Source organism: Elgaria multicarinata, chromosome 9 (assembly GCF_023053635.1).
Source record: "Elgaria multicarinata webbii isolate HBS135686 ecotype San Diego chromosome 9, rElgMul1.1.pri, whole genome shotgun sequence".
NCBI classification, from domain to species: Eukaryota; Metazoa; Chordata; class Lepidosauria; order Squamata; family Anguidae; genus Elgaria; species Elgaria multicarinata.
Genome location: NC_086179.1, coordinates 44,460,563 through 44,475,304, shown reverse-complemented (window position 1 = coordinate 44,475,304; position 14,742 = coordinate 44,460,563). Strand labels below are relative to the sequence as shown.

Here is a 14,742-nt window from a genome sequence, read left to right as displayed (position 1 = left end):
CCCTCACAGAGAAAAATATATATGGATTTTATAAAAATATATGGATTTTATAAAATCCAGGATTTTAATGTAGCTGTGACTACAGCCCTGCAATGCAGCCCAGTGTCATTATACCCATATTAGTGAGGGTTGTGTGCATATGCTGAGGGAAAGTAATTTTTGCCTCCCATTGGTGGTGAAAAAGGGGTACTGTTATGCAGGGGCGAGGAGGGTTTCTGCTGCTGATATAAACACTTTAATGGGTATATTTGTGTCAAAGGCTCAAATCATTTTTGCTCAAACAACGAAAAGAGTGACTAACTGGTGCTGATAACATTACTATAGTTATTATGAGGTACATATAACCATCACAAATGCTCTTAGAATCCACTGCTTGTGTTTTTAACACTTTAATATTGAATTTAGCCAGGCATGGGCAAATTAATATTGGTTGCTGTGTAGATCATAAATCTCTATTGAGCCCCTCTCTACTGTCTGAAATACTCTGCCTGACCCTGCACTGAATGTTGTATTGCATTGAATGAAGTATTGCCCCAGGCAATAGATTTGGGGTGTCATGAAAAGGCAGAAAATTGTTATTTAAATTATAACTATTATATTTTTATTGCCAGGCATGGGGTGGGTGGCGGGGACAGGTACTTGTGAGATTTTCTGTCTCATGCCATAATAACTTGGCTGGTTTGGGTGCTATGCACCTTGAATTGAGTTGGTGGGTGGTATAATTTGCTGTTCTACCTCAGGCAGTAAAATGTCTTAGGCCAGCCCTGTTAGTTTAAGATAATTGATGAATGGCCTACAGTAACCTCACTGGTTTACAGTTCTCTGATTTTAGCAACACTGCCATTGAAACTCATTTATTTATTTATTTATTTATTTATTTAAGACATGTTTTAGGCCACCTTTTAGGGCAATGTGCTCCCAAGGCTGGTTCCATAAAACTATAAAAGTACAATACAAATAATAAAAAACAATATAATCCCAAACAGAAAAATGGCAGCAGCAATTATCTGGGATATATGGATTGTGTAAAACATCTTTCTGTCTGTGTTTCACGAAGTGTCAGGCACCTTTTGTTCCATAGTCAGCCATTGATGGAATCGTCCCCCCCCCCTTTTTTAAAAAAAATTGCGCAAAATCACTTGCACAAATGCGAATTTGCATAAACTCACACATTCAAATTCTCCCCAATTATACAATTCCCCCCCCCCCCCCCCAAATGTGCATTTTTACACTTTACCTATGTGGCAAATGCAGTGTTTTGGAAAGGTGATTTTGCTTATTTTTTCTACCACAAAATTTTTGTGAAATTCCTAAAGTTAGAAGAATGGTCTGGAAGTCCGTAGAATCTATCCGACAGGAGAAAAAGAGGCCTGCTGCAGAATCTATGGGTTAGATTCATAAAAATCCAAACTCATTTGGTTCCATTGCAGATTTCTCCAATGTCAATATCAGAAGCTATATGACTTTAAAAGTTGTATATTTTATCTGGTTTGAAAGTTTGCTCCTGAGTCATAGCACAGATATATTTTGTGACTGCTGAACAAAGAAAATATGTTTGGAAAGCATATTTCTGACCTTTAGAACTCGCTATCACTGGATGTTTTAATAATCAACAGCAATGTAACTGTGTTCAGGAAACAAGTCAGTAATGGATGACAAGGATTATGAAAGCTATTCATAAAAAAAATCAGGGCTAAAAGCAATCACATATTATTTATTTGACTTTTTAAAAAAAAATCATGCAGATATTATGGCATTTTACAATTACGGAGAAAAAAGAAAAACACATTAGTAATTTTATTTTAATAGTTTAACTTCAGTCACAAAACAAGCTGGTTCAGCATATACAGTTTAGGTTTGCTTAGAATGATCTGAAATATTATCAATTATTTAAGAGGAGACCACAGAAACTCCTTCTAGCAGACCCAAACTTCATTGATATTTTTGCTCTTTCAACATAGTTACTTTACTTCAGTATATCAGTGCCTTGAATTATGGTCAAGAAAACTTTAAATATGCCCCCCCCAAAAAAAAAAAGTTTATTGGTGTATTATTAGCAACAATATTATTTAGAAGACAAATGCCTTGCTACTCACCAGGAACCAATTATGCTGGTGGATTTGGATTGCATTAATTTGCTTAACTGCAACAGGTCTAAAACCAATTCACAGGTTTATACACACATTTGTGTTCCTCCCTCCTTCACCTCAGAACATTTTAGTTAATATTTACTCAGAACACTTTCTAATTCAGTGTTGTTGTTTTTTACTTTCAACGTTTGTATACCACTCCACATCTAAACAAATTCTGGAGCAGTGAATAACAAGAGATTATTATTTTTGAAAAATGAGTGTCATTTAAATGGTAGCTGTTCAACCAAAAGCTTCCTGGAAAAGAGCTGTTTTCAGGATGTGCTGAAAACAACATACTGTTGGCGCCTGCCTGACCTCCAGAGCAAGGAGTTCCATAGGAAAGGGGGTCACCACATTGAAGTGTGTCTTCTCCAGGTAAACTCCACTTAGGCCATAGGTCCATGTGGAACGACCAGGAACATGCCCTCTGATTACCCCAGTTGTCAGGCAGGTTGGTAAGGTAGAAGGCGCTCTCTCAGAAATCCTGGTCTCAAATTATTTAGGACTTTGTACACTATTGCCAAAACCTTAAACCTGGCCTGGTAGCGAATAGGCTCCTGATTACAGCTGAGCTGCTGTGTTCTGCGCTAGCTCCAGCTTCTGGACCATCCCTAAGGACAGCCCCTCATAGAACATATTGCAGTAATCCATTCTTGAGGTTACTAGCATCTGTACCACTGTGGCCAAGCTGTCCCTGTCCAGGAGAGGCCCATACCTGCTGATCCAGCCGAAAGGCATTCTGAGCCCCCACAGCTACTTGGGCCTCCAACAACAGAGATGGATCTGGTATTTCTGAACACCATATAGCCCTTCAGCATATGACTCCAAAACATAAAACCATCCATCCCATTGAGCATCCTTTTTGCTCCCCTATCAGTCCTATGTATGGTGTGGGCTTCTTCCTTGCTGATTCAGGGATCCCTTGCCTGCTGCCCAACCTTTCTTTGCATCCCTATATGGCATGAGTCCTGTGCTCTCCTGCCATTCAGAGATGAGAGCTAAGTGTCTGTCTCAGGGCAGAAGCAGAATGGTTCTCCCACTGGCTACAGCAACAAAAAATGATGCTCCTCCCCTACGAAGTGCACGATATTTATTGCTGGCGGCAGGGAGGTAATCATTTCCCTTTCTATCAATTTCATGTCTTTGCTGCATCTCTGCTAGAGAATGTGAGAAACTGTTTTTCTGTATCTTTGGTTCTTTCCAATCCCTTTTAAACAAACAAACACCACGGCCATGTGATACATTTCCCATCTCCTTCACACAGTGACCAATTTTCTCTCGGCTTGCCTCTGATGTATTTATGGATGCTGGAAAACAAGAACTGCATGAAAAACTTCTCGTCTTCTGCACAGAAGAGGAAAGTGTGACTAAAGAGAATGGGGATAAAAAGTAGTGCTGTGCTAAAAAAATCCCTTTCCCATTTTTTGGTGACCACTTTAATTCAAATTGATAGAAAAGAAATGGCTTTCGAAATGAAATTCAAAGGAGAAGAAAATTTCTGCGAAATTGTCATGCATTTGTTTCAGGGTTCTTGTGGTTACTTTACTTATGACGTGGCCGACGAGTGTATGCGAAATGCCCTGTCTTTATACAATCATCTCTCAGCCAGCCTCCTCAGCTTCCCACACTTCCATTAAAGCACAGGAGAAGACATAATGAGGTAATTCCTCCTATAGGGCTTTTCAAGGTCAGGAAGCACAACCTGGGAGACTGCAGAGCAATGGGAAGATGTGTAATAGAAAGAAAACATACACCCAGCAGGGATTAGGTAAGCTCAAAAACACCTAAGTAGTGAGCCCTACCTGTGAGAAACTGTTGGAGAATTTCTCTTCGCCCTGGAGAAATTCGGTGAGCCAAAAATAGGGTGGAGCAATTCAAGAGGCCATTTATGCATCGCTCTAATAAAAATCACTTTGTCCCGGCTGCAGTGCAAAAAAAGGTCATAGCGTGTGTGGCATCAGATAAACTACACTGAGCTGATTCATGTCCCTGGGCTGAGGATGCTTCAAGATGAGCCTTTCATCATGCAATTTCCCTGCCCCACTTATAGATTTTTATGGGGAGTCTGGACAACATGATCTTCCTCTTGTAATCCTCTCTTGTTTTCTCACTGCTTCATCCATCTCTTTTTCCTGACTACAGCAAATTCATTACAGAGGGGAAAGACAGAATGGCTGCACAATGTTTTTTGATTGGTAGCGCTTTGAGATTTCAATCTGAAAGCACCCTGAATCTCTGATACTGTTCCTGAAGTAGGTTGAATATCAGTGCTGACTCCTGGCCTTTACACTTTCCACTGCTGCCGCTACATTGTAGACTATTGCTACAGTAAGGTTTAGCTATGCGGTACATTAAAATGGCACCTCTACAGCAAAGAACCGTGGTAGATGTGTTCTGCATGTGGAGCAGGGACAGTGACCTAGGGCAACAAGCAGCGTCGGCCTAAGACACATTTCAGCCCAAATAAAAGGACAAGATAGCACCTACCCCCACTCCAACCAAACTGGCAGGTGAATCTCACTCCAATACTGGTGACACAGGACAGCATCTTCCATATCACCTGGAACAAGCTAACTTAGGGAGTGCAGGGCAGGCCACGCCACATGGCACACACAGCTCTGTCTGCCAACATCTACAGCTGTTTTCTGAGGAAGCTGCTTCACTCTGCCTAATATTAGGGCTGGTCCAGGCAACAAATCCCTCTCCCCACTCTGATCTGACTCTCCCTCCCCTGCCCCACATACAGCCTTAGTATTCAGGTGCACAATGCTCTCTTCCTGTGCAATTGCTTCTATAACAAAGGGAAGAGCAAACTTCAGGCTTATGGGATCTACTTTGGATTTCCTGTCATTTGTGTCTGTGTCACCAGAAGCTGCCAGAATCAAGGCGGCGATGGCGGATGGTTGCAGGTAAGGGACCTGCCAAGGGCTGGCTCTGAAGCGCTGAGGCGGCCTGAAGCTTCGGAGCCAATTGGCTTCAGCTTCGGGCTGCCTCATGCTTCGCCAGAACCGCCTCAGAACCAAGGCAGGCCGAATCAGCCCACCTCAGCTCGGATTCAGGGCCTCAGTTCGAGGCGGAGCACAGCCCTAGTGCATATGGCATGTCCACATAAAAATCCACTTGTGGTTACCCTAAACTTCCTTCATTTCAGAAGTATAAGTTAGTGTGGGTGGGTGTGTGGGTGGGTGATTTTGAGGTTGCTGATCTCCTTCAAATTACTCAGAGATTGATGTACCCTCTGCCTGTCCCTGCTGCTACAAACCATTTTATGTTCAAACCGTACCCAAGAAACCATTTCTCTTATGCACTTTCCTTTAAAACGTATCCGTGGTGCTTTTAAATCTCAAAGATGTAATTAAGTTTTCATAAGTGAATCCTCAGAAGCTTATCAGGGATGTTTGAGAAATCAGGTAAAGGCAGACAAGCTGGCTGTAAGGAAGGCAGTTTGTTTGGCATTACTTCCCTTCCAGTGTGCAGTCGCAGCAGAACATATGGTGCAACTTCCAGGCCTCACCAGCATCTGGCATTAACTGAGTATGTGGCTGCCTAGGACATGCCCTCAGAATCTCTTGCAACGTTATAGGGGATTCCCAGCACATGTATCAATATGGATACAGTTTGAACATGACTGATCTAAAGGATTCACAGCACACAATTGCTTTCTTTCAGGATTTGTATGGGAAGTGAAAGGAAAAAGCGTGGTGATTTGTACTTCTGAAAGGGTTTTCCTCACATGCTTCAGGAATGCAAGGGATCAAATATTTTTAAACTGCATGAAATTGGCCTGACCATGTCCCTGCACTGCACACATCACTATATGCTGTGCCTACTTTGTGCCATTCTAAAGCTCTTCCCCTTTGATAAGCAAGGAACAGTTTTTCAAACTGCTCGGGATAAACCATGAAGCAACTTCTCCGAGCAAATCAAGCGGCTGTTATCTGCCTTCTTTGCGTTGCTTTCAGACCAGAATAGCTTCACATTTGATGCACTCTGACTTTGCTGGCCCTGAAAGAGGTCTTTGAGAGCTCAGAGAAGGCATTTAACAAAGGCTCTCTTATCTTCTTAAAGTCTGGCCTAGCTGCTTAAGTATTGCTTTGGTGCACCTCGCATATTTATTTTCAGACGACAAGCTGAATGTGCACAAACTTCTCTGCCGGTTGAATGATACCAGCACTGCTTTCACAAGTTCAAAAAAGGTGTGAAGGAGGAAGTGTAAGGCCATTTCTACACCAGCCCAGTGTAGAAGGGGTGGGGGGCTATCCCAGACTTACCTCCTTCCGGGATCGTCCCCTGTGTCCAAATGGCCAGAGTGACATCCGGGATGGGAGAAGGGACGTTGCGCAAGTGGAGGCAGCCATTTTTTTAAAAAAAGTGATAAGACCCCAGGAAGAATCGGATTTTCCCAGGGATTATTTATCCCTGGAGAAACCTGCGCTCATCCCCCCTGCCCCCAGGAGTCCCTGTGCATCATTTCGATGCACAGGAACTTGGCCATGACCAGCCTACATTTTCAGGCTGGTGTAGAAACGGCCTAAGATTCCTGGGCAAGGTCCTTGAGCGGGTGGTGGCAGGCCAGCTCCAGACACTCTTGGATGAGACTGATTATCTGGATCCATTTCAGTCGAGTTTCAGGCCTGGCTTTGGCATGGAAACAGCCTTGGTCGCCCTGTATGATGACCTATGTCGGGAGAAAGACAGGGGGAGTGTGACTCTGTTGATTCTCCTTGATCTCTCAGCGGCTTTCAATACCATCGACCATGGTATCCTTCTGGAACGTCTGGCTGAGTTGGGAGTGGGGGGCACTGCATTGCAGTGGTTCCGCTCCTACTTAGCAGGACGGCTCCAGAAGGTGGTGCTTGGGGGACATTGCTCGGCCCCGTGGACTCTCCAGTATGGGGTTCCGCAGGGGTCGGTCTTGTCCCCCATGCTGTTTAACATGTACATGAAACCGTTGGGTGCGGTCATCCGGAGTTTTGGAGTGCGCTGTCATCAGTACGCTGACAACACGCAGCTCTACTGCTCCTTTTCATCCTCATCAGGTGTGGCTGTGGATGTGCTGAACCGGTGATTGTCTGCGACAATGGACTGGATGAGGGCTAATAAACTGAAGCTCAATCCAGACAAGACTGAGATGCTGCTGGTGGGTGGTTCATCTGATCGGATGGGGGGTGTTCAACCGGTTCTGGATGGGGTTGCACTCCCCCTGAAGGAGCAGGTTCGTAGCTTGGGGGTTCTCCTAGAACCATCTTTGTAACTTGAGGCTCAGGTGGCCTCAGTGGCACGGAGTGCTTTCTACCAACTTCGGTTAGTGGCCCAGCTACACTCCTATCTGGACAGGGATAACCTAGCTTCAGTTGTCCATACTTTGGTAACTTCCAAATTAGATTACTGCAATGCCCTCTACATGGGGCAGCCTTTGAAGACGGTCCAGAAGCTGCAGCTTGTGCAAAATGTGGCGGCCAGATTGATAGCTGGAACAGGGAGGTTTGAGCATATAACACTGATTCTGGCCTGCTTGCATTGGCTGCCTATATGTTTCCGAGCCCAATTCAAGGTGCTGGTCTTAACCGATAAAGCCCTACATGGCTTGGGACCACAATACCTGATGGAACACCTCTCCTGACAGGAACCTACCCATACACTGCACTCAACATCTAAGGTCCTCCTCCAAGTACCTACTCCGAGGGAAGCTCAGAGGATGGCAACAAGGGAGAGGGCCTTCTCAGTGGTTGCCCCCTGACTGTGGAATGATCTTCCCGATGAGGCTCGCCTGGCGCCAACGTTATTATCTTTTCGGCGCCAGGTCAAGACTTTTCTCTTCTCCCAGGCATTTTAACAGCATTTAACAATGTTAAGTTTGTTTTTAATGGACCCAAGAATTGTTGTTTTTAAATGGATACTGTTGTTTTTATACTGTTTTTATGTTTTTTTAAATTTTTGTATACTTTTATGTTTACTATTTTTTATTGTAAACCGCCCAGAGAGCTTCAGCTGTGGGGCGGTATATAAATGTAAATAAATAAATAAATAAATAAATAAATAAATAAATAAATAAAATGAACTCTCATCAAAACCAACAACCTAGCTGTAGTGAACTATCAGAAAATTTGGACAGACCTTGAAGGGAATCAGAGGGGCAATAGTCAGACCAAGGTGCAGATTGGGTCCTAGCACTGCCAATCAAAATGCACTGTGCAGCCATTCCATCTTTTCTTCCTTAATAGGTTATTTCTGGTAAGAAAAAAGATGGAAGCAGCAGCAAGGGGAAAAATATGGGAGGGCCACAAATTGAAGACAACAATGTCTAGACCCTGCCTGTAAAGTCCCACGAAAGGCACACTAAAAGTCTTTGTCTAAAAGCACCACAGATCTAAAACTGTCTCTTGTTCCAGGTGTATTTGTTTTATGTGTGGGGGAACGAGGAGGGAGTTGAATTTCCAAGTGGCTCTCAGCCATAGCTGGTGCTGGGTGTTTTGATATAAAATACAATAAAATGTATGCATGTGCCAACTTTATGAGCAAAGCCTTTTTCCAAGTGCTTACTAAAGCTTTAAAAGTGTATTAAGCAAATTCCAGACTGAACTGAAGAGAGTCCACCCGTCATCAAAGGGAAGGCATGATTTCCTTGCCATGAGCAAAGGGGTGAACTTATTTAGAGAAGCCATTGACATAGGACTTCAGCCAGCAACATTAGACCCCTAGTTTCGAAGCATATATACACACGGACTAGAGATTAAAGATGGCGTTTGTGTTTCCAAATGCAGTAGAAATAATGTTAGACAAGTCAATTAAGAGTACAAAGATGAGATTTTATGTATTTATGAATTATCTGCTGCTACTTTTGGGATTTGTCACCAAGGAACATTCATAATAGTAGGAATATATCTGGAAATATAACCTGCAGTTTATCTGAATCCAAGACAAATACGAAAATAAATTTATTGCAGATTCAATCCAAACTTCCAGAAATATTCAGTAATTTGTCCATGTCAATCCACATTTGAGAGAGTTACATTGCAATACTATGCATGTCAATTCATTATTTTCAGTGGGACTTATTCCTAGATACGTATAGGATTGCAGCCTTCCTTACACTTCTTGGGCTTGTCTAAGCCAAATGGATGGCCGTACTCTGAAGCAGATTTGGACCCTTTAATCCAAGGAATCTGGCTTAATTTTCTGATTTAAGACTTACATGTGGTTTATGTGAATTAATAATTAATAACCAAAAGTGCTTTTTTTTTGGCCAATATCTCCTTCAAATACATGGAATGGTTATCAAGATTGCAAGCATCTATGGCCTATATGTACAGCTGATGTTCCATCACATAAGCAGCCACCAATATCTCACTCAAAGTTAATGCCCTTGCAGTTTTGCAGCAACATAAAGCAATATTTCCAGTTACTGTATCAGCTCAGCCTATTTAGTCTTGAAGAAAAAAACATAATTGCCCCTGTGGTTAAACTTCATATATTATTCCAAAGAAAGACAAGAACACAGGGGGGGGAACCACTACTTTGGGTAAAATGCATTTCAAAGCCCAATGCACATGTGTATTCATCCATTTGTCAGTTTCAGAATGTCACAGGGAAAACTCATTGTTCTGACCTGCTCTTGTAGATTCTTAGTTCAGCGGACATTTCCCCAAAGGCAGCATTTCATCTCAGGCTCAAATAGTGACGGCTGGACTTCCCTGTTTCTCCACAGGTCTGCTCTGTATATATTACCTGACCTCATTAAAACTAGCATTTCACGGACATGTGCCATGTATCCATTCCAGCAGCAGATCTTAAAAGCTGCCTCAGGCCAGTTTTAGGCCTTTTATTCTTTCTGCCTAATCGATTTAGCCATTTATAGTGCACCCATCACCGTGTTGTCTGAATCCTTCTCCAAACCCTTCTTTGCATATGCAGATGAAAGCAACATTCCATATGGTTCACTACTGTGAACTGCAGACACATTAACCTTGTACCATAAAGTGCATACTTACATGCCATCATCGTCAGGTACACACACACACACGTGAAGGCCACTCTACCAACAGAATATTTGAAATAAGAGAGTCCCCACATTTTCTTCTGCATTTTGATCCCATATGTAAGACACACTGGAGAGAAAGATTAGATCCAGAGAAACCATCTGTCATCAGATGTTCGTCATGGTTTTGTATAAGAATAATTTATATCCTGCCTTTCCACTAAAAATATAGCACTCAAGTTGGCTATATTAGTAATAACCAAACATGGAACATCCAAATAACAATATCATCTTTCATTCCTAACCATTTGAGATATATATGCAACAAGATCCCGCCGAAATATATTCTTGTCCCCACTAATAAAGAAACAGATGATGTAATGACATTTGGCTGTCACTGTCTAAAAGCACCACTGTCACCTTTGGCAAGATCCAAGGGTCTTCACTTCCAATGTTATTTATTCTCAGAAGTAGGAGTGGTTCTCAGTTCTGAAGGACTACTTGTAAGAAACATCCACATCAGCCTTTCTGGTATTGAAAGTTCTTCAGCCTAGTGCTTCAATATTGATGCCTCTCTATTGAACAAGTTGCTCCTTTCCATCAAGTTGCCTTGAAGTTTTGTATCCAATTCTTTTCTGGTTATAGGTGCAACAAAGTCAAGTAATGCTCGATTGCCTTTCAAGGCCCTTCCAACTCTACTATTCTATGATAATGCCAGTTTAACATTCTTAGAGATAATTGATTCTTCCTAAGATTTTCTTCTGTAGCAAAATAATGAAAGAAGTGGTGCTGTGCTATTGCAAGAAGCCTTTCAGTATCGAAGGCAGATTTTTGTATCAATGTATATATTGGTCCCATCTATTCCTACCATGCTGGTGAACAATGTGGCTTAGCAAGTTCATCGTAGTACAAAACTAAGTTCAGCTACAACCTGATTGACCTGTTATCTCTGTAAGAAATTCAAGCAATTCCATGTTGCACAATTTTATCCAGATCTTCCAATTAAAACATTTACTAATCATATTCATATCTCACATTTCTTCCAAGGTTTGTGTACATGAGTTTGGTCCATTTTATCCTCACAAGTACCCTGTGAGGTAGGTTATGATGAAGGATACCAAAGTCCAAAAGACCCCCCTGTGAATTTTGTGGTTTAATGGAGTTTTGAACACAGACCTTACTGGCCCAAGTGCACACTCCCTAACCATATTGGCATTTGGAATCTTCTTTTACAGTCTATTCTGGGGGGGGGGGCAAATATTTTGGACCCATGGCCATATTTGGGAATCTGAAAAACTGTTGTGGGCACCACAACATAATGCCTGATCAGTGGATCGCCACTTTGGTGTCTACCTGTCTCATCTATGGATCGTAGGCTGTGTCTTATTCAGCAAAACCTTTTGTTTTGTGTCTATTGGACACCACAATGTCTCTTTAATAAGGGGTTGTCTAATTCACCTAATTACTGGTGGTGCAATACAGCTAATGCGTCTTTTAAATGTATGTTTTAGCAATGTCCAATAGTTGCTTCTTTTGGGGATCAGATTATTACGCAGATAAATTTCATATTGGAACAGCCTTTAATATCACTGATGTACACACTCTTTTAAATTATTTACCTTCTTCATGGAAATTAACAAATGATCAATGTAAATGGATTTTCTGTATCCTTTTGACTGCTAAAAGACTGATATTACAACATTGGAAGGATAAACACTCACCTCCTCTGATGCAATAGATTGAGGTCCTTACAACACTTTCAATATTTGAATGGGTGTGTTATATAGACACCACCTTCAAATGGATACTTATTTGGATATTTGGTCTGCTTTTGTTGAAGCCTATGTATTATTAGTAGAAAGCTGTATGCACTTCATACAAATCCATGTATGTTTATTTTAAAATGGAAAATAATAATAATAATAATAATAATAATAATAATGCCATGCTTCTTACCCGCCCAGGGTTCTCTACTTCTCTTACTCAGCTTCGTCCATTTTCTCTCGCTGCCCCCTTTGCCTGGAATTCTCCTCCAGAGCGTTTGCAGATCACGAGTTCAATTACTGTTTTTAAAGCTCAATTGAAAACTTTTGTTTTTTCTACAGCTTTAAGAACTTGACTTTGTGCTTTTTTTTTACACTGTTAGTTTTATTGTCCCCTATTTGGTGTGTTCTCTTCCCTCTCTTATTGTTTTATTATGATTTTACTAGAATGTAAGCCTATGTGGCAGGGTGTTGGTGTTTTATTCTTTTACTATGTACAGCACTGAGCTTCATCACACCAGTGTTATACTGTGCAATCACTGTGAGCGTGTAAAGGACTCCAAAGTTTTCCAGCTTATAATCTACTTTTCCTGTGAAGTACTCCCATGCATCCTGCTTTAATTGTGCTTCTTAGCCAAAAGAAGCGTTGTATTTTACTTCCCCTTTAAGAGCAAATCTTTTGTTGTTCTCTGAGCAGCCACTGGCTGTGCAGGAGGATGATTTGATATGTTTAAACTACAAATTAAACAAATGCTTACATCTGCGTAAGTTTTAAAGATAACGACATCAAAATTGGCACAGTAATAGATATTAAGGAGGGCTTTCAGCATACCAAATTTGAATCAGATTGGGTCATCCGTTTATTTTTTTAATGATTTTTTACATTTCTCCCCTTTAAACCCTTTTCCTGGTATGCAAAGGATCTTAGGAGCGCCGCCACCCGGGGTGTGATTTACCTAATAACAACGATGATGACAGTTTTATGCTATGGGGATAATTCAAGGGAAATGGGTACGTGGGATGAAGCTTACCATGTACATTGATGGTGCTAAATAAATAAATAAATAAGAGGAGGCGGGTGCCTGGAGGCATCATGTTGGGGATCCTTTCACAGGTGCCACTGGAGATGCCAGCAGGCGCCATGGTGCCCATGGGTGCCACATTGGGGATCCCTGGTCTATGCCTTGTGTGTACTGAAGTTCTTCTACTCAGTTACAAGAAAATCATCATCATCATCATCATCATCATCATCAACATCATACACATGAGGCTTAAAGGTCATGATTTAATCATCTTGAAACATAAATGTGAACCTACACTATCCAGACAACTCATTCATTTCACAAATGTTTTTCTCCTGCATTTATATGTTCACATTGCGAACAAAAGTTCACATAAAGAGAGAGAAGCAATTTAAGCCTCTTGCATGAAGATGCTCTAAGTAAGGTTGCTAATTTTAAACCATACCTAAAACATAGTTTTAAAAAGCCTTTAAACATAGTTTTAAAAAGCCCCTCTTTTTCTGCTTTCCTTTCGTGATTCTAACCTGTTAAAAGAAGTAAAACAAAACTGCACAAACATCAGCTATCTATCGGGATACTTATTCAGGGAAACTGAAAGGAGCCTAATTTATATTACCAAAAGAAAGCAAATGTATATTCAAGTAAATCAAATATTACTTATGGTTTCCAAACATCCAGGCAAAAAAAAATCTATAAATATGTAGACATGCTTCTCTGTTTCTGGACTGCAAGTTTGCTTTGGCTAATCAAAGCTGATCCAAATCTCAGGGCCATGTTTGCCGATTTTGGAACTTGGATCTTTCTTAAGGAGCACATTCATATTTTGAAAATGTAAGTCCCAAGACAGGTCCAAGTGTTCCATCTTTATAGAGCTTACTTCTCCATCAGGAGAAAATGTCCCATATGGTGTAGCCTCCTAGCTGCTGTTTGTTCCCTTGCGCTTAGAAGTTTGTCTCTCAAGTTTGCCCCCACCCCCAGATTAGATTTCCCATTTTGTTTAGTAGGAAAGTGGAGGGCAATGATGGAGGAAAGAGAAGCGGCAGAAAAGGAGATAGTGAAACAAGGGGAGTCTTTGCATGTTCAGTGAATGCTGATTGGGCAGCGTCCTTCCTCAAGTGTAGATCTGTATATGCAAAGAACTCTTTCTCACAAACCACCAATGGGCATTTGTCAGGGGAGACTTTAGACACCACATCGTTCAGGTGATGGGTGGGTTAGCCTACATGGCCCTAAGAACTCCTCTATGCATTCACTGAACATGCATAGGGGGTTGTATGAGCCCTTTAAAATTTTGCACTGTGGAATGCTCCTGTTCACTGTTCTCGTTAGTCAGCTATGTCCTCTTCCAGGTTACTCCATTTAGAGCTGGGCCAAATTATTCAGCCTAGTTTTTTCTATCACATTCTGGTGAAAACCCCTCCACAAAGGTTGTGAATGTTTGCAATGAGTGTTAAAGCGGTTCCAGGTGAGAAGCTTATTTATATTTGGATGAGGTGGCCTGAGGGTGGTGGTGGTGGTGGTGGTAGTTCTTCTCTGTACCACCCAATAGCCGAAGTTCTCTGGGCAGTTCACAAAAATTACAAACCACAAATACAAGATAATAAAACATAGTATAACATGTTTAACATACAAATTTAAAACAATTTAGGGTGCAATTTTATCTGGATAGTTGATAGCCTCTGAAATCAGAGACTGCCCACTATCCCATGCAGAGTGGCTGGAGCACAGAGGGGAAACCCAAGATTTGCTGAAGTACAATTTTTAAAACCACCACCACCACCAGAATCCTGAACAAGAGCACTCCCATTAGGTTTGAGATACACTGCAAAATTGTGTTGCTGGTCCCA

The 14,742-nt window shown here is 41.6% G+C and overlaps 1 pseudogene; it reads right to left on the bottom strand.

Annotated features, from left to right (window-relative positions):
- Window positions 1–10,564: 10,564 nt before the first annotated feature.
- On the bottom strand, window positions 10,565–11,112 carry LOC134404267 (DNA repair protein RAD51 homolog 2-like; annotated as a pseudogene).
- Window positions 11,113–14,742: the final 3,630 nt, after the last annotated feature.